A 21274-nucleotide genomic window follows, 5' to 3' on the forward strand; every position below is an offset into this window, starting at 1 on the left:
TGTGTAAAAGAAAGATTTTAATTGTGTTTCAGAATTGTTAGTGGTCGATGTAGTACAACCATTAGTTGTTTATAGATTATGTGGATGAAAGGACAGTGTCAAACTTTAAACGGAAATATCAATGGAAAAGAACAATCTCGCGTTTCATCATAATTCATAGAGCAGTTTTTTTTACTTACAAAACTGCTAATATATTAAAAGAATGATCAAATGTCAGAATGTGAATGGAAACATTTCTCTGATTTGTTTAATATCCACAGGATTCAACCAGTTGCTTCTCTGCTGATTTTTTGCTCTCCAAGGGAAGTGTCATGCAAAGTACACCTTTTATGTCAGAAACCAGCAGTGAGTGCAGCAGATGGCTAGATGGCGCTTCCCCACGCATCGAAACCTGTTGGGTCATATTTACAAAGAAATGGCACAGCACAGCACTGCAAGCAATTTAGCTGCGCCACACGGCGTCATTTACAACAAGCATTGGCATAGCTAATATGTCTTGCCTTTGAGACCTTATATGTATTTAGTTATGCAGCGTGTCCCAAAGGCTGGACCTATTGGCTATGCCAATGCTTGTTTTTAAGGGGGCCACGCCATCCAAGGCATATACAATCCAGTCATTGTAGCTATACACCATTTGCTCTACACAATTGGTGGCCTTGGGCGTGTGTCCATGAGTGCTAAGGTGCATTTTGATCTCTGTAAAATGAGTTATGATCCACTAATGCACTCAATTGTTTTCCCTGGGTTTCTATCTGCCAGTTACCCGCAAAATGATCCATCCAGGTTAATGGCATAGTGTTGGAAACGAGGCCGCATCTGTGAGGCCTGCCCAGATAACATGGCTACATTTGTCCTTCACTGGGAACCAAACAACCAATTGTAGCGCCTGACTCTCAGAGGGTAGCGTTGCAGAGCAGTCTGAGGCTTACTCAAGTGAGGTGGTGTGGGCTAGTAATCGTAGGGTTGAGTGCGCTACTGGGGTGTAAGCGCATCCCTGTGGTGGGCACACTTGTGTGGACCTGTGTGTAGCAACAACACAGTGACTTCCAAAAGATATAGAGTTCCAAAACTTAGAGAGTTTTCAAAGTTTAATTCGAATTTTCATAAGTATGTTTCATATTTTCTTCATATGATCAGGTTGACAATTGTTGATATCATCTTTAAACATGAGAGAAGCTCCAATGCATTTCGGACCAACCGTCCTTTCTCAAGGAGCACTGCAACAAAGGATATACGGAAAACAAGTAAATATAATGTCTCACTATCGTAATCAAACAACAAGGTAACTGCACTTGAATAAACGGATCCTTGAAAACAACCTCATGCACCCTTACGTGGGAAAGATTAAGTTGAATAAAGAGGGACTTATCCGTTGCGTGAACTATAGGGAAGATAGAAGGTGAAAAGTATGCGGGTGATAACCGTGTTCAGGACGCTTGAAAACGAAAGGTGAAAGTAAGTGCTGAATAGCGTAGTTCCCAATGTGGAGCGTATAATGCTTAATGCAAGTAAGTAGCGGCTCGCGGGAGCATGCGGAGTTAAAGCAAAGTTAAGCGGTGACTTTCAAACAAGCAAAACTTACTTGGTGAAGTATGGGTTAGAACGCATAAAGCTCCGGTTCAGGTAGTAACAGCCTTCGCGAAGTGTGAGCGGAGTTTTAACAGACAAATGGCGAGGTGATAGAAATGAACGAGGGGTTAGAGTGAAGGGAGTGCGGAACGTGGCCATCTTGGAGTGGTGTGTGATAGAAAAATTGAAGGTGAAAGTAAAAGTGAAGAGGTCTAAACATGCAGTTGTAGAAAGCAAACAGCAAAACAGGATTAGGCGCATCAAGCGATGCCCGGCTGGGCATTTACAGATAACAGCTTAGTTCTGTGCGGTCAATAAGACCAAAAGGTTTTTGAGATTGCAATCTGTACATCCATGATGTTTCTCGTTGTAGAAGGGTTTTGTTGTTGTCTCTCCCTTCAATCTTAGGGACAATTTCCAACACTAGGTATTTGAGCTGTGCCACGTTGTGGTTGGCTTCGTTGAAATGTAAGGCAATGTTAGATTTAGTGTTCTTAGTACGGATATTAGACTTGTGTTCATTAAGTCTAGTCTTGATTTTTCGACTGGTTTTTCCCACATAGGTTTTGCCACATGGACATTTTAGGAGGTAGATCAAATTTGCCGAATCGCAAGTGGCGTCAACATTAAGCTTGATATTAAAACCTCTCATTGGGTGGCTGACAGTGTTCCCTTTGATCACATTATTGCAGTTGCTGCAATGGTGGCATGGTCTTGTACCAGTGTGATGTGTTGAGGTCAGTTCGGTGTCACTTTTTGAAAGGATCTCCTTGAAGTTCATTGGTCTGGTATAAGCAAAAATGGGGGGATCTTTAAATAGTTCACCAAAATCTGGTTCCGAAGAAAGTATACGCCAGTGTTTTAGAATGATCCTCTTGTATTTGTTGCTGGAGGTGGAATACCTCGAGACCAGTACCATTCTCTCACTATCGGTTTTTGGTTTATTCTGTAAAGCTTCCGTGCGAGAGATTATTGAAGTTCGATCAATGGCTTCCTTAAGGATTGTTTCTGGGTAACCTCTCTCTCGGAATCTGGATACCATGGATAGAATTTGGGTGGTTCTCATGTCGGGGTCTGACACGATCCTGGTGACCCTTAACATCTGGCTGCAGGGTAAGTGTCTCTTGAGGGAATTCTGATGAAAGCTGCTAAAGAGCAGGGCATTGTTGCGGTCGGTGCTCTTACGGAAGAGGTCTGTCTGTATACCCTAGGGGGTAACTTTAATGAGAACATCCAAGAATGCGATTTCATTGTGGTTTAGATTCCAGGTAAAGTCAATTCGGTCATCTTTGGAGTTGAGTTCAGTGAGAGCCAATTCCAAGCTCTCTTCAGTGTTCTTCCAAATAAAAAGTAAATCATCAATGTAACGAACATAAAGTTTAAGGTTCTCCGTCCAGGTGTTGTTTTGGTAGATGTGATTGTGTTCAAAATTTCCCATGTACAGGTTAGCGTAGGTCGGTGCCGCGCAATTGCCCATGGCCATCCCGGACAATTGCGGGTACCATTTCTCCTCAAATTTAAAGTAACTATGATATAAGGTGTATATCATTAATTCAAGGATGAAAGGTTTCAGGGAATCATCAGTGTTAGATTGAAGTAGGGCTTGTTCTACAGCATTAATCCCCCCTTCATGGGGGATAGAAGTGTATAAGCTTCTTACGTCCGCTGTGCACAGAATAAGTTTCTCATTTTCAAGAAGTTGGAGATTAGACAATTTGTTCAATAGTTCTGTGGTGTCCTTGATGTGGCTGGGTAGATTCGAGACCATAGGCTGAAGATACCGATCAATGAATTTGCCGGTCGGTTCGTGTATAGAACCTCTGGTGGATACGATCGGACGGAACGGGGGGTGCGTCAAATTCTTGTGGATTTTAGGCAGCATGGTGATGGAAGGGCTGCGGGGATGTTCTGTAATGAGGAATTTTTTCGTTCTGTCATCAATGATTCCATCAGTGGTAGCCTTTTCAATGATAAGGAGAAGCTCCTTTTTAAACTCGCTGGTTGGGTTTTCATCCAGGGCTAAATAGACATTAGGGTCACTGACATGTTCCTTGGTGCGTTGGTTGTATAGCTCAGTGTTCAGAATGACAAGGGCACCTCCCTTGTCAGCTTTTATACACTTAATGGTTGGATTCCTTGCGATGTTTTTTAAAATGTCCATGTCTTTATTGGTGATGTTTTTGTGTTTTTTTTTCTGAAGTTCAGTTTGGAGATGTCCTGTTTAACCAGGGTCTCGAACGTGTCTATGCTTTTGTGGCTGACAGGCGGTATGAATGTGCTTAAGGGTCGTAAGCCCTTGAGTTGGTCAGGTTTCGAATCAACTGCTGCGTCTATGATGTTCTCAAAGAAATGTCTCAATCTTAACTTTCTCGTGAGTTTGAACGTGCTTACGTCCAATTCCAGTAAGTTGGTGTTGCTGGTGGGCACAAATGATAATCCTTTTTGTAAGATTCTGGTTTCGTGGTCAGTCAGACGGACGTCTGAGATGTTAATGCCTAACGATTTCTCCTGGTTTTCTTGTTGTTCTTCGGTGGTTGTTGGGTACCTGAGTTGTTTTTTGCCTGCCCTTTTGCCCCGTCTGGGTCTGCGGTTTTGTCTGGACCTACCTCTAAAAAAGGCTCCGAGGTAGTTAAATCAACATGACTTGTTGAAGGGGTTCCATTGGGTGGAGGTGCTTCAGTAGGAGTTCTCCTGAGTGGGCGGTTAGTACTGTCACTATCAGAGGAAGAAGTATCAGTGTTGGGATTGTAGGGTTTGTTCCTGCGACGTTGGGCATAGACATCCGCCCATGTATAAACTTCTCCAAGTTTATAGTCCAGGGTATCCCGGCGAAATTTACGTAGTTTGCGTTCGTTAATTTCTTTTGTATGTTTGTCTAATTGAACTTGGATTTCCTCAAGTGTCGCGGTCAACTCCTCTGATGTTATTAAATCCTTCAGTTCATTTTCAATAGTGGTGATTTCGTGTGTGAGCTCAGTTAGGATGCCTGACAGTTCCTCCACTATTAATAGAATAAGGTCCAGACTGCACTTATTTAAGATGGCATTCCATCGTTCAATGAATGTTTTCGAATTCTTGCAAAGCGATGGTTTTAGAGCGATCCGTAGGCCACGGGGAATGCGGAGCACCTTGTGGTATTTTATTACGGTGTTGGCATGTAGTTTCTGGTTGATGCGGCGTCTTGAAAGGTATAGGAGTTGTTTGATGCACTGTTCCTTCATTTTGTTGGATGCAGTTTGAGTGAGATCTTCATTGATAAGAGCGTATATTCTCTCTGTTGCATCTGTATCAAAGGCTAAGGTTTCAGCTCGAGCTTCAGTGGATTTCGAGATTTCTTCGTACTGCATGCTGATTTGGTGCGTGCTGCCTGCTTGGAGAACAGTGAGGTTGAGAATAAGCGAAGGAAGTTAAGAACGGCGCACAGCTGTCGGTAAGGTTAAGGGTTTGTGAAAGGATAGAGGAAAGTTAATCAATTTAAGGTGCTCCTTACAGGTGACGCAACTGTTCAAATGCGTCCAATAGGATTGTAGGGTTGAGTGCGCTACTGGGGTGTAAGCGCATCCCTGTGGTGGGCACACTTGTGTGGACCTGTGTGTAGCAACAACACAGTGACTTCCAAAAGATATAGAGTTCCAAAACTTAGAGAGTTTTCAAAGTTTAATTCGAATTTTCATAAGTATGTTTCATATTTTCTTCATATGATCAGGTTGACAATTGTTGATATCATCTTTAAACATGAGAGAAGCTCCAATGCATTTCGGACCAACCGTCCTTTCTCAAGGAGCACTGCAACAAAGGATATACGGAAAACATGTAAATATAATGTCTCACTATCGTAATCAAACAACAAGGTAACTGCACTTGAATAAACGGATCCTTGAAAACAACCTCATGCACCCTTACGTGGGACAGATTAAGTTGAATAAAGAGGGACTTATCCGTTGCGTGAACTATAGGGAAGATAGAAGGTGAAAAGTATGCGGGTGATAACCGTGTTCAGGACGCTTGAAAACGAAAGGTGAAAGTAAGTGCTGAATAGCGTAGTTCCCAATGTGGAGCGTATAATGCTTAATGCAAGTAAGTAGCGGCTCGCGGGAGCATGCGGAGTTAAAGCAAAGTTAAGCGGTGACTTTCAAACAAGCGAAACTTACTTGGTGAAGTATGGGTTAGAACGCATAAAGCTCCGGTTCAGGTAGTAACAGCCTTCGCGAAGTGTGAGCGGAGTTTTAACAGACAAATGGCGAGGTGATAGAAATGAACGAGGGGTTAGAGTGAAGGGAGTGCGGAACGTGGCCATCTTGGAGTGGTGTGTGATAGAAAAAGTGAAGGTGAAAGTAAAAGTGAAGAGGTCTAAACATGCAGTTGTAGAAAGCAAACAGCAAAACAGGATTAGGCGCATCAAGCGATGCCCGGCTGGGCATTTACAGATAACAGCTTAGTTCTGTGCGGTCATTAAGACCAAAAGGTTTTTGAGATTGCAATCTGTACATCCATGATGTTTCTCGTTGTAGAAGGGTTTTGTTGTTGTCTCTCCCTTCAATCTTAGGGACAATTTCCAACACTAGGTATTTGAGCTGTGCCACGTTGTGGTTGGCTTCGTTGAAATGTAAGGCAATGTTAGATTTAGTGTTCTTAGTACGAATATTAGACTTGTGTTCATTAAGTCTAGTCTTGATTTTTCGACTGGTTTTTCCCACATAGGTTTTGCCACATGGGCATTTTAGGAGGTAGATCAAATTTGCCGAATCGCAAGTGGCGTCAACATTAAGCTTGATATTAAAACCTCTCATTGGGTGGCTGACAGTGTTCCCTTTGATCACATTATTGCAGTTGCTCCCTTCACTCTAACCCCTCGTTCATTTCTATCACCTCGCCATTTGTCTGTTAAAACTCCGCTCACACTTCGCGAAGGCTGTTACTACCTGAACCGGAGCTTTATGCATTCTAACCCATACTTCACCAAGTAAGTTTCGCTTGTTTGAAAGTCACCGCTTAACTTTGCTTTAACTCCGCATGCTCCCGCGAGCCGCTACTTACTTGCATTAAGCATTATACGCTCCACATTGGGAACTACGCTATTCAGCACTTACTTTCACCTTTCGTTTTCAAGCGTACTGAACACGGTTATCACCCGCATACTTTTCACCTTCTATCTTCCCTATAGTTCACGCAACGGATAAGTCCCTCTTTATTCAACTTAATCTGTCCCACGTAAGGGTGCATGAGGTTGTTTTCAAGGATCCGTTTATTCAAGTGCAGTTACCTTGTTGTTTGATTACGATAGTGAGACATTATATTTACTTGTTTTCCGTATATCCTTTGTTGCAGTGCTCCTTGAGAAAGGACGGTTGGTCCGAAATGCATTGGAGCTTCTCTCATGTTTAAAGATGATATCAACAATTGTCAACCTGATCATATGAAGAAAATATGAAACATACTTATGAAAATTCGAATTAAACTTTGAAAACTCTCTAAGTTTTGGAACTCTATATCTTTTGGAAGTCACTGTGTTGTTGCTACACACAGGTCCACACAAGTGTGCCCACCACAGGGATGCGCTTACACCCCAGTAGCGCACTCAACCCTACAATCCTATTGGACGCATTTGAACAGTTGCATCACCTGTAAGGAGCACCTTAAATTGATTAACTTTCCTCTATCCTTTCACAAACCCTTGACCTTACCGACAGCTGTGCGCCGTGCTTAACTTCCTTCGCTTATTCTCAACCTCACTGTTCTCCAAGCAGGCAGCACGCACCAAATCAGCATGCAGTACGAAGAAATCTCGAAATACACTGAAGCTCGAGCTGAAACCTTAGCCTTTGATACAGATGCAACAGAGAGAATATACGCTCTTATCAATGAAGATCTCACTCAAACTGCATCCAACAAAACGAAGGAACAGTGCATCAAACAACTCCTATACCTTTCAAGACGCCGCATCAACCAGAAACTACATGCCAACACCTTAATAAAATACCACAAGGTGCTCCGCATTCCCCGTGGCCTACGGATCGCGCTAAAACCGTCGCTTTGCAAGAATTCGAAAACATTCATTGAACGATGGAATGCCATCTTAAATAAGTGCAGTCTGGACCTTATTCTATTAATAGTGGAGGAACTGTCAGGCATCCTAACTGAGCTCACACACAAAATCACCACTATTGAAAATGAACTGAAGGATTTAATAACATCAGAGGAGTTGACCGCGACACTTGAGGAAATCCAAGTTCAATTAGACAAACATACAAAAGAAATTAACGAACGCAAACTACGTAAATTTCGCCGGGATACCCTGGACTATAAACTTGGAGAAGTTTATACATGGGCGGATGTCTATGCCCAACGTCGCAGGAACAAACCCTACAATCCCAACACTGATACTTCTTCCTCTGATAGTGGCAGTACTAACCGCCCACCCAGGAGAACTCCTACTGAAGCACCTCCACCCAATGGAACCCCTTCAACAAGTCATGTTGATTTAACTACCTCGGAGCCTTTTTTAGAGGTAGGTCCAGACAAAACCGCAGACCCAGATGGGGCAAAAGGGCAGGCAAAAAACAACTCAGGTACCCAACAACCACCGAAGAACAACAAGAAAACCAGGAGAAATCGTTAGTCATTAACATCTCAGACGTCCGTCTGACTGACCACGAAACCAGAATCTTACAAAAAGGATTATCATTTGTGCCCACCAGCAACACCAACTTACTGGAATTGGACGTAAGCACGTTCAAACTCACGAGAAAGTTAAGATTGAGACATTTCTTTGAGAACATCATAGACGCAGCAGTTGATTCGAAATCTGACCAACTCAAGGGCTTACGACCCTTAAGCACATTCATACCGCCTGTCAGCCACAAAAGCATAGACACGTTCGAGACCCTGGTTAAACAGGACATCTCCAAACTGAACTTCAGAAAAAAAAAACACAAAAACATCACCAATAAAGACATGGACATTTTAAAAAACATCGCAAGGAATACAACCATTAAGTGTATAAAAGCTGACAAGGGAGGTGCCCTTGTCATTCTGAACACTGAGCTATACAACCAACGCACCAAGGAACATGTCAGTGACCCTAATGTCTATTTAGCCCTGGATGGAAACCCAACCAGCGAGTTTAAAAAGGAGCTTCTCCTTATCATTGAAAAGGCTACCACTGATGGAATCATTGATGACAGAACGAAAAAATTCCTCATTACAGAACATCCCCGCAGCCCTTCCATCACCATGCTGCCTAAAATCCACAAGAATTTGACGGACCCCCCGTTCCGTCCGATCGTATCCACCAGAGGTTCTATACACGAACCGACCGGCAAATTCATTGATCGGTATCTTCAGCCTATGGTCTCGAATCTACCCAGCCACATCAAGGACACCACGGAACTATTGAACAAATTGTCTAATCTCCAACTTCTTCAAAATGAGAAACTTATTCTGTGCACAGCGGACGTGAGAAGCTTATACACTTCTATCCCCCATGAAGGGGGGATTAATGCTGTAGAACAAGCCCTACTTCAATCTAACACTGATGATTCCCTGAAACCTTTCATCCTTGAATTAATGATATACACCTTATATCATAGTTACTTTAAATTTGAGGAGAAATGGTACCTGCAATTGTTCGGGATGGTCATGGGCAATTGCGCGGCACCGACCTACGCTAACCTGTACATGGGAAATTTTGAACACAATCACATCTACCAAAACAACACCTGGACGGAGAACCTTAAACTTTATGTTCGTTACATTGATGATTTACTTTTTATTTGGAAGAACACTGAAGAGAGCTTGGAATTGGCTCTCACTGAACTCAACTCCAAAGATGACCGAATTGACTTTACCTGGAATCTAAACCACAATGAAATCGCATTTTTGGATGTTCTCATTAAAGTTACCCCCCAGGGTATACAGACAGACCTCTTCCGTAAGAGCACCAACCGCAACAATGCCCTGCTCTTTAGCAGCTTTCATCAGAATTCCCTCAAGAGACACTTACCCTACAGCCAGATGTTAAGGGTCACCAGGATCGTGTCAGACCCCGACATGAGAACCAATCAAATTCTATCCATGGCATCCAGATTCCGAGAGAGAGGTTACCCAGAAACAATCCTTAAGGAAGCCATTGATCGAACTTCAATAATCTCTCGCACGGAAGCTTTACAGAATAAACCAAAAACCGATAGTGAGAGAATGGTACTGGTCTCGAGGTATTCCACCTCCAGCAACAAATACAAGAGGATCATTCTAAAACACTGGCGTATACTTTCTTCGGAACCAGATTTTGGTGAACTATTTAAAGATCCCCCCATTTTTGCTTATACCAGACCAATGAACTTCAAGGAGATCCTTTCAAAAAGTGACACCGAACTGACCTCAACACATCACACTGGTACAAGACCATGCCACCATTGCAGCAACTGCAATAATGTGATCAAAGGGAACACTGTCAGCCACCCAATGAGAGGTTTTAATATCAAGCTTAATGTTGACGCCACTTGCGATTCGGCAAATTTGATCTACCTCCTAAAATGCCCATGTGGCAAAACCTATGTGGGAAAAACCAGTCGAAAAATCAAGACTAGACTTAATGAACACAAGTCTAATATCCGTACTAAGAACACTAAATCTAACATTGCCTTACATTTCAACGAAGCCAACCACAACGTGGCACAGCTCAAATACCTAGTGTTGGAAATTGTCCCTAAGATTGAAGGGAGAGACAACAACAAAACCCTTCTACAACGAGAAACATCATGGATGTACAGATTGCAATCTCAAAAACCTTTTGGTCTTAATGACCGCACAGAACTAAGCTGTTATCTGTAAATGCCCAGCCGGGCATCGCTTGATGCGCCTAATCCTGTTTTGCTGTTTGCTTTCTACAACTGCATGTTTAGACCTCTTCACTTTTACTTTCACCTTCACTTTTTCTATCACACACCACTCCAAGATGGCCACATTCCGCACTCCCTTCACTCTAACCCCTCGTTCATTTCTATCACCTCGCCATTTGTCTGTTAAAACTCCGCTCACACTTCGCGAAGGCTGTTACTACCTGAACCGGAGCTTTATGCGTTCTAACCCATACTTCACCAAGTAAGTTTCGCTTGTTTGAAAGTCACCGCTTAACTTTGCTTTAACTCTGCATGCTCCCGCGAGCCGCTACTTACTTGCATTAAGCATTATACGCTCCACATTGGGAACTACGCTATTCAGCACTTACTTTCACCTTTCGTTTTCAAGCGTCCTGAACACGGTTATCACCCGCATACTTTTCACCTTCTATCTTCCCTATAGTTCACGCAACGGATAAGTCCCTCTTTATTCAACTTAATCTGTCCCACGTAAGGGTGCATGAGGTTGTTTTCAAGGATCCGTTTATTCAAGTGCAGTTACCTTGTTGTTTGATTACGATAGTGAGACATTATATTTACTTGTTTTCCGTATATCCTTTGTTGCAGTGCTCCTTGAGAAAGGACGGTTGGTCCGAAATGCATTGGAGCTTCTCTCATGTTTAAAGATGATATCAACAATTGTCAACCTGATCATATGAAGAAAATATGAAACATACTTATGAAAATTCGAATTAAACTTTGAAAACTCTCTAAGTTTTGGAACTCTAAATCTTTTGGAAGTCACTGTGTTGTTGCTACACACAGGTCCACACAAGTGTGCCCACCACAGGGATGCGCTTACACCCCAGTAGCGCACTCAACCCTACAATCCTATTGGACGCATTTGAACAGTTGCGTCACCTGTAAGGAGCACCTTAAATTGATTAACTTTCCTCTATCCTTTCACAAACCCTTGACCTTACCGACAGCTGTGCGCCGTGCTTAACTTCCTTCGCTTATTCTCAACCTCACTGTTCTCCAAGCAGGCAGCACGCACCAAATCAGCATGCAGTACGAAGAAATCTCGAAATCCACTGAAGCTCGAGCTGAAACCTTAGCCTTTGATACAGATGCAACAGAGAGAATATACGCTCTTATCAATGAAGATCTCACTCAAACTGCATCCAACAAAACGAAGGAACAGTGCATCAAACAACTCCTATACCTTTCAAGACGCCGCATCAACCAGAAACTACATGCCAACACCTTAATAAAATACCACAAGGTGCTCCGCATTCCCCGTGGCCTACGGATCGCTCTAAAACCGTCGCTTTGCAAGAATTCGAAAACATTCATTGAACAATGGAATGCCATCTTAAATAAGTGCAGTCTGGACCTTATTCTATTAATAGTGGAGGAACTGTCAGGCATCCTAACTGAGCTCACACACGAAATCACCACTATTGAAAATGAACTGAAGGATTTAATAACATCAGAGGAGTTGACCGCGACACTTGAGGAAATCCAAGTTCAATTAGACAAACATACAAAAGAAATTAACGAACGCAAACTACGTAAATTTCGCCGGGATACCCTGGACTATAAACTTGGAGAAGTTTATACATGGGCGGATGTCTATGCCCAACGTCGCAGGAACAAACCCTACAATCCCAACACTGATACTTCTTCCTCTGATAGTGACAGTACTAACCGCCCACCCAGGAGAACTCCTACTGAAGCACCTCCACCCAATGGAACCCCTTCAACAAGTCATGTTGATTTAACTACCTCGGAGCCTTTTTTAGAGGTAGGTCCAGACAAAACCGCAGACCCAGATGGGGCAAAAGGGCGGGCAAAAAACAACTCAGGTACCCAACAACCACCGAAGAACAACAAGAAAACCAGGAGAAATCGTTAGTCATTAACATCTCAGACGTCCGTCTGACTGACCACGAAACCAGAATCTTACAAAAAGGATTATCATTTGTGCCCACCAGCAACACCAACTTACTGGAATTGGACGTAAGCACGTTCAAACTCACGAGAAAGTTAAGATTGAGACATTTCTTTGAGAACATCATAGACGCAGCAGTTGATTCGAAATCTGACCAACTCAAGGGCTTACGACCCTTAAGCACATTCATACCGCCTGTCAGCCACAAAAGCATAGACACGTTCGAGACCCTGGTTAAACAGGACATCTCCAAACTGAACTTCAGAAAAAAAAAACACAAAAACATCACCAATAAAGACATGGACATTTTAAAAAACATCGCAAGGAATACAACCATTAAGTGTATAAAAGCTGACAAGGGAGGTGCCCTTGTCATTCTGAACACTGAGCTATACAACCAACGCACCAAGGAACATGTCAGTGACCCTAATGTCTATTTAGCCCTGGATGGAAACCCAACCAGCGAGTTTAAAAAGGAGCTTCTCCTTATCATTGAAAAGGCTACCACTGATGGAATCATTGATGACAGAACGAAAAAATTCCTCATTACAGAACATCCCCGCAGCCCTTCCATCACCATGCTGCCTAAAATCCACAAGAATTTGACGGACCCCCCGTTCAGTCCGATCGTATCCACCAGAGGTTCTATACACGAACCGACCGGCAAATTCATTGATCGGTATCTTCAGCCTATGGTCTCGAATCTACCCAGCCACATCAAGGACACCACGGAACTATTGAACAAATTGTCTAATCTCCAACTTCTTGAAAATGAGAAACTTATTCTGTGCACAGCGGACGTAAGAAGCTTATACACTTCTATCCCCCATGAAGGGGGGATTAATGCTGTAGAACAAGCCCTACTTCAATCTAACACTGATGTTTCCCTGAAACCTTTCATCCTTGAATTAATGATATACACCTTATATCATAGTTACTTTAAATTTGAGGAGAAATGGTACCTGCAATTGTTCGGGATGGCCATGGGCAATTGCGCGGCACCGACCTACGCTAACCTGTACATGGGAAATTTTGAACACAATCACATCTACCAAAACAACACCTGGACGGAGAACCTTAAACTTTATGTTCGTTACATTGATGATTTACTTTTTATTTGGAAGAACACTGAAGAGAGCTTGGAATTGGCTCTCACTGAACTCAACTCCAAAGATGACCGAATTGACTTTACCTGGAATCTAAACCACAATGAAATCGCATTTTTGGATGTTCTCATTAAAGTTACCCCCCAGGGTATACAGACAGACCTCTTCCGTAAGAGCACCGACCGCAACAATGCCCTGCTCTTTAGCAGCTTTCATCAGAATTCCCTCAAGAGACACTTACCCTACAGCCAGATGTTAAGGGTCACCAGGATCGTGTCAGACCCCGACATGAGAACCAATCAAATTCTATCCATGGCATCCAGATTCCGAGAGAGAGGTTACCCAGAAACAATCCTTAAGGAAGCCATTGATCGAACTTCAATAATCTCTCGCACGGAAGCTTTACAGAATAAACCAAAAACCGATAGTGAGAGAATGGTACTGGTCTCGAGGTATTCCACCTCCAGCAACAAATACAAGAGGATCATTCTAAAACACTGGCGTATACTTTCTTCGGAACCAGATTTTGGTGAACTATTTAAAGATCCCCCCATTTTTGCTTATACCAGACCAATGAACTTCAAGGAGATCCTTTCAAAAAGTGACACCGAACTGACCTCAACACATCACACTGGTACAAGACCATGCCACCATTGCAGCAACTGCAATAATGTGATCAAAGGGAACACTGTCAGCCACCCAATGAGAGGTTTTAATATCAAGCTTAATGTTGACGCCACTTGCGATTCGGCAAATTTGATCTACCTCCTAAAATGCCCATGTGGCAAAACCTATGTGGGAAAAACCAGTCGAAAAATCAAGACTAGACTTAATGAACACAAGTCTAATATCCGTACTAAGAACACTAAATCTAACATTGCCTTACATTTCAACGAAGCCAACCACAACGTGGCACAGCTCAAATACCTAGTGTTGGAAATTGTCCCTAAGATTGAAGGGAGAGACAACAACAAAACCCTTCTACAACGAGAAACATCATGGATGTACAGATTGCAATCTCAAAAACCTTTTGGTCTTAATGACCGCACAGAACTAAGCTGTTATCTGTAAATGCCCAGCCGGGCATCGCTTGATGCGCCTAATCCTGTTTTGCTGTTTGCTTTCTACAACTGCATGTTTAGACCTCTTCACTTTTACTTTCACCTTCACTTTTTCTATCACACACCACTCCAAGATGGCCACATTCCGCACTCCCTTCACTCTAACCCCTCGTTCATTTCTATCACCTCGCCATTTGTCTGTTAAAACTCCGCTCACACTTCGCGAAGGCTGTTACTACCTGAACCGGAGCTTTATGCGTTCTAACCCATACTTCACCAAGTAAGTTTCGCTTGTTTGAAAGTCACCGCTTAACTTTGCTTTAACTCCGCATGCTCCCGCGAGCCGCTACTTACTTGCATTAAGCATGATACGCTCCACATTGGGAACTACGCTATTCAGCACTTACTTTCACCTTTCGTTTTCAAGCGTCCTGAACACGGTTATCACCCGCATACTTTTCACCTTCTATCTTCCCTATAGTTCACGCAACGGATAAGTCCCTCTTTATTCAACTTAATCTGTCCCACGTAAGGGTGCATGAGGTTGTTTTCAAGGATCCGTTTATTCAAGTGCAGTTACCTTGTTGTTTGATTACGATAGTGAGACATTATATTTACTTGTTTTCCGTATATCCTTTGTTGCAGTGCTCCTTGAGAAAGGACGGTTGGTCCGAAATGCATTGGAGCTTCTCTCATGTTTAAAGATGATATCAACAATTGTCAACCTGATCATATGAAGAAAATATGAAACATACTTATGAAAATTCGAATTAAACTTTGAAAACTCTCTAAGTTTTGGAACTCTATATCTTTTGGAAGTCACTGTGTTGTTGCTACACACAGGTCCACACAAGTGTGCCCACCACAGGGATGCGCTTACACCCCAGTAGCGCACTCAACCCTACAATCCTATTGGACGCATTTGAACAGTTGCGTCACCTGTAAGGAGCACCTTAAATTGACTAACTTTCCTCTATCCTTTCACAAACCCTTGACCTTACCGACAGCTGTGCGCCGTGCTTAACTTCCTTCGCTTATTCTCAACCTCACTGTTCTCCAAGCAGGCAGCACGCACCAAATCAGCATGCAGTACGAAGAAATCTCGAAATCCACTGAAGCTCGAGCTGAAACCTTAGCCTTTGATACAGATGCAACAGAGAGAATATACGCTCTTATCAATGAAGATCTCACTCAAACTGCATCCAACAAAACGAAGGAACAGTGCATCAAACAACTCCTATACCTTTCAAGACGCCGCATCAACCAGAAACTACATGCCAACACCTTAATAAAATACCACAAGGTGCTCCGCATTCCCCGTGGCCTACGGATCGCTCTAAAACCGTCGCTTTGCAAGAATTCGAAAACATTCATTGAACGATGGAATGCCATCTTAAATAAGTGCAGTCTGGACCTTATTCTATTAATAGTGGAGGAACTGTCAGGCATCCTAACTGAGCTCACACACGAAATCACCACTATTGAAAATGAACTGAAGGATTTAATAACATCAGAGGAGTTGACCGCGACACTTGAGGAAATCCAAGTTCAATTAGACAAACATACAAAAGAAATTAACGAACGCAAACTACGTAAATTTCGCCGGGATACCCTGGACTATAAACTTGGAGAAGTTTATACATGGGCGGATGTCTATGCCCAACGTCGCAGGAACAAACCCTACAATCCCAACACTGATACTTCTTCCTCTGATAGTGACAGTACTAACCGCCCACCCAGGAGAACTCCTACTGAAGCACCTCCACCCAATGGAACCCCTTCAACAAGTCATGTTGATTTAACTACCTCGGAGCCTTTTTTAGAGGTAGGTCCAGATAAAACCGCAGACCCAGACGGGGCAAAAGGGCAGGCAAAAAACAACTCAGGTACCCAACAACCACCGAAGAACAACAAGAAAACCAGGAGAAATCGTTAGTCATTAACATCTCAGACGTCCGTCTGACTGACCACGAAACCAGAATCTTACAAAAAGGATTATCATTTGTGCCCACCAGCAACACCAACTTACTGGAATTGGACGTAAGCACGTTCAAACTCACGAGAAAGTTAAGATTGAGACATTTCTTTGAGAACATCATAGACGCAGCAGTTGATTCGAAACCTGACCAACTCAAGGGCTTACGACCCTTAAGCACATTCATACCGCCTGTCAGCCACAAAAGCATAGACACGTTCGAGACCCTGGTTAAACAGGACATCTCCAAACTGAACTTCAGAAAAAAAAAAACACAAAAACATCACCAATAAAGACATGGACATTTTAAAAAACATTGCAAGGAATCCAACCATTAAGTGTATAAAAGCTGACAAGGGAGGTGCCCTTGTCATTCTGAACACTGAGCTATACAACCAACGCACCAAGGAACATGTCAGTGACCCTAATGTCTATTTAGCCCTGGATGGAAACCCAACCAGCGAGTTTAAAAAGGAGCTTCTCCTTATCATTGAAAAGGCTACCTCTGATGGAATCATTGATGACAGAACGAAAAAATTCCTCATTACAGAACATCCCCGCAGCCCTTCCATCACCATGCTGCCTAAAATCCACAAGAATTTGACGGACCCCCCGTTCCGTCCGATCGTATTCACCAAAGGTTCTATACACGAACCGACCGGCAAATTCATTGATCGGTATCTTCAGCCTATGGTCTCGAATCTACCCAGCCACATCAAGGACACCACAGAACTATTGAACAAATTGTCTAATCTTCAACTTCTTGAAAATGAGAAACTTATTCTGTGCACAGCGGACGTAAGAAGCTTATACACTTCTATCCCCCATGAAGGGGGGATTAATGCTGTAGAACAAGCCCTACTTCAATCTAACACTGATGATTCCCTGAAACCTTTCATCCTTGAATTAATGATATACACCTTACATCATAGTTACTTTAAATTTGAGGAGAAATGGTACCTGCAATTGTCCGGGATGGCCATGGGCAATTGCGCGGCACCGACCTACGCTAACCTGTACATGGGAAATTTTGAACACAATCACATCTACCAAAACAACACCTGGACGGAGAACCTTAAACTTTATGTTTGTTACATTGATGATTTACTTTTTATTTGGAAGAACACTGAAGAGAGCTTGGAATTGGCTCTCACTGAACTCAACTCCAAAGATGACCGAATTGACTTTACCTGGAATCTAAACCACAATGAAATCGCATTCTTGGATGTTCTCATTAAAGTTACCCCCCAGGGTATACAGACAGACCTCTTCCGTAAGAGCACCGACCGCAACAATGCCCTGCTCTTTAGCAGCTTTCATCAGAATTCCCTCAAGAGACACTTACCCTACAGCCAGATGTTAAGGGTCACCAGGATCGTGTCAGACCCCGACATGAGAACCAACCAAATTCTATCCATGGCATCCAGATTCTGAGAGAGAGGTTACCCAGAAACAATCCTTAAGGAAGCCATTGATCGAACTTCAATAATCTCTCGCACGGAAGCTTTACAGAATAAACCAAAAACCGATAGTGAGAGAATGGTACTGGTCTCGAGGTATTCCACCTCCAGCAACAAATACAAGAGGATCATTCTAAAACACTGGCGTATACTTTCTTCGGAACCAGATTTTGGTGAACTATTTAAAGATCCCCCCATTTTTGCTTATACCAGACCAATGAACTTCAAGGAGATCCTTTCAAAAAGTGACACCGAACTGACCTCAACACATCACACTGGTAAAAGACCATGCCACCATTGCAGCAACTGCAATAATGTGATCAAAGAGAACACTGTCAGCCACCCAATGAGAGGTATTAATATCAAGCTTAATGTTGACGCCACTTGTGATTCGGCAAATTTGATCTACCTCCTAAAATGCCCATGTGGCAAAACCTATGTGGGAAAAACCCGTCGGAAAATCAAGACTAGACTTAATGAACACAAGTCTAATATCCGTACTAAGAACACTAAATCTAACATTACCTTACATTTCAACGAAGCCAACCACAACGTGGCACAGCTCAAATACCTAGTGTTGGAAATTGTCCCTAAGATTGAAGGGAGAGACAACAACAAAACCCTTCTACAACGAGAAACATCATGGATGTACAGATTGCAATCTCAAAAACCTTTTGGTCTTAATGACCGCACAGAACTAAGCTGTTATCTGTAAATGCCCAGCCGGGCATCGCTTGATGCGCCTAATCCTGTTTTGCTGTTTGCTTTCTACAACTGCATGTTTAGACCTCTTCACTTTTACTTTCACCTTCACTTTTTCTATCACACACCACTCCAAGATGGCCACGTTCCGCACTCCCTTCACTCTAACCCCTCGTTCATTTCTATCACCTCGCCATTTGTCTGTTAAAACTCCGCTCACACTTCGCGAAGGCTGTTACTACCTGAACCGGAGCTTTATGCGTTCTAACCCATACTTCACCAAGTAAGTTTTGCTTGTTTGAAAGTCACCGCTTAACTTTGCTTTAACTCCGCATGCTCCCGCGAGCCGCTACTTACTTGCATTAAGCATTATACGCTCCACATTGGGAACTACGCTATTCAGCACTTACTTTCACCTTTCGTTTTCAAGCGTCCTGAACACGGTTATCACCCGCATACTTTTCACCTTCTATCTTCCCTATAGTTCACGCAACGGATAAGTCCCTCTTTATTCAACTTAATCTGTCCCACGTAACGGTGCATGAGTTTGTTTTCAAGGATCCGTTTATTCAAGTGCAGTTACCTTGTTGTTTGATTACGATAGTGAGACATTATATTTACTTGTTTTCCGTATATCCTTTGTTGCAGTGCTCCTTGAGAAAGGACGGTTGGTCCGAAATGCATTGGAGCTTCTCTCATGTTTAAAGATGATATCAACAATTGTCAACCTGATCATATGAAGAAAATATGAAACATACTTATGAAAATTCGAATTAAACTTTGAAAACTCTCTAAGTTTTGGAACTCTATATCTTTTGGAAGTCACTGTGTTGTTGCTACACACAGGTCCACACAAGTGTGCCCACCACAGGGATGCGCTTACACCCCAGTAGCGCACTCAACCCTACAATCCTATTGGACGCATTTGAACAGTTGCGTCACCTGTAAGGAGCACCTTAAATTGATTAACTTTCCTCTATCCTTTCACAAACCCTTGACCTTACCGACAGCTGTGCGCCGTGCTTAACTTCCTTCGCTGTGGGCTAGTAATCGCCATCTGCAAGTGCGCAGAAATAACACTCAATAATTGATTGTCCAGTCTGTACTTTGCCTTATAAAGGTAAGAGTACATTTATTAACACCTTGCGTGCTGATGACGGCCCCCGTTCGTCATGCATCAAAGTGCTCGTGTGCTGATGACAGCTGCGGGCCGTCATGAACCCGCTCACTCTTTGAAACGGCTGCACAGGCCCAGAATCGCGGCCGCGCCCAAGGGGTTAAACACACACACTACTCAATACTATGCACCAATTTACAAATATACATAAGCTGTTGGAATTACTTTGCGACATTGCATAACATCTCCACCCCTCCCGCAGGGGGTGGGTCTAGTCAAGATGATGTGCACTCCCATGTATGCACATCATCTTGCCCCCAACGCAATTAGTTGAACATAACCTGGAGCGAGGGCCCTGCGCACTGGCACCATCAAAGTGGGCCCCCCCATCACCTCAACAAGCATTAAACAGGGGTACACCTGCCTTGTTGACACATGGCCCTGACTGGGCATCTCCTTCTGACCATAAAGTATGCACCTCTACATCTTAAGGGCTAACAGTCCGGGTTCTTCACCTAAGCGCAGCAGCAAGAATACATGTTTACACACACTTGAGAATGACAGTATTCAGCACATTTGTGAATCATTAGAATGCTTTGCAAATACAACCCCTAAAGAAATCACAGATGAAATCACCAGATTAGGATTATGCATAGACAGCAAGACACCATAACTGGAGTGTCTGACAACATAACCACTCTCTGCTTATGACATCACCAACATGAACTTTAGTCCACATAAAAGAAACAACCATCAGTAAATGCAGTTCTGGTGCAATTACACCTCTTCACCTCCAGAGGATGCCCTTCTCCAAACATCTCCTAGTCAGCCTTTTATCCATGAATCACTTTTCAATTCACCCTCAGCTGAAGAAGAAGAGTTCCAGTCCCAAAAGTGGTAAATGCAGGCTGAGCCATTGAGGGGTTATTCTTTCCAATCCCCAAGACCCTAAGGGTGGGACTTTTTTCTTCGTGCAGGGGGATACTACGCTTCTCCAGCAGCTCCCGCAGCACCTGCACATTCATGTGGTGGTGACCCCGTCCTCCTGGGGCCACCATAAGCAAAGAACAAACTGTTTAGACCCTGCAGGCCGGTCCTGTCCTGCAAGGCATTATGGGTAGACCCGCGTATGGAAGCAGCGGCTCTCCCTTTGTGCCGGGGAGAGCCACGATCATCTTTCTGGCGCTCCGCACCACCTCCTGGGCCTCTGTGGGGGACCCGGTCCCACCCGGACCCCCAGGTCAGGTCAGAGGATGCGGCTCGGGGAGCCCAACCCCGGCCGCTCTGCCATTTGTTGGGGGGCCGGTCCCACCCAGGACCCTGATGCCAACTTTGTTGTTCCGGGGGTCCCGGTCTTATCCGGGACCCCCACTTGCATCTATCTATCTATCTTGGGGCCCGGGGATGGGGTCCCGGGCCCCTGGATATCTTTGGGGGTTGCGGCGACGCTCCCCCCATCTCCTCCTTCATAGGGGCCAGGGTGGGCTCCT

The sequence above is a fragment of the Lissotriton vulgaris genome, chromosome 1_2 (genome assembly GCF_964263255.1).
Source record: "Lissotriton vulgaris chromosome 1_2, aLisVul1.2, whole genome shotgun sequence".
Taxonomy (NCBI): Eukaryota; Metazoa; Chordata; class Amphibia; order Caudata; family Salamandridae; genus Lissotriton; species Lissotriton vulgaris.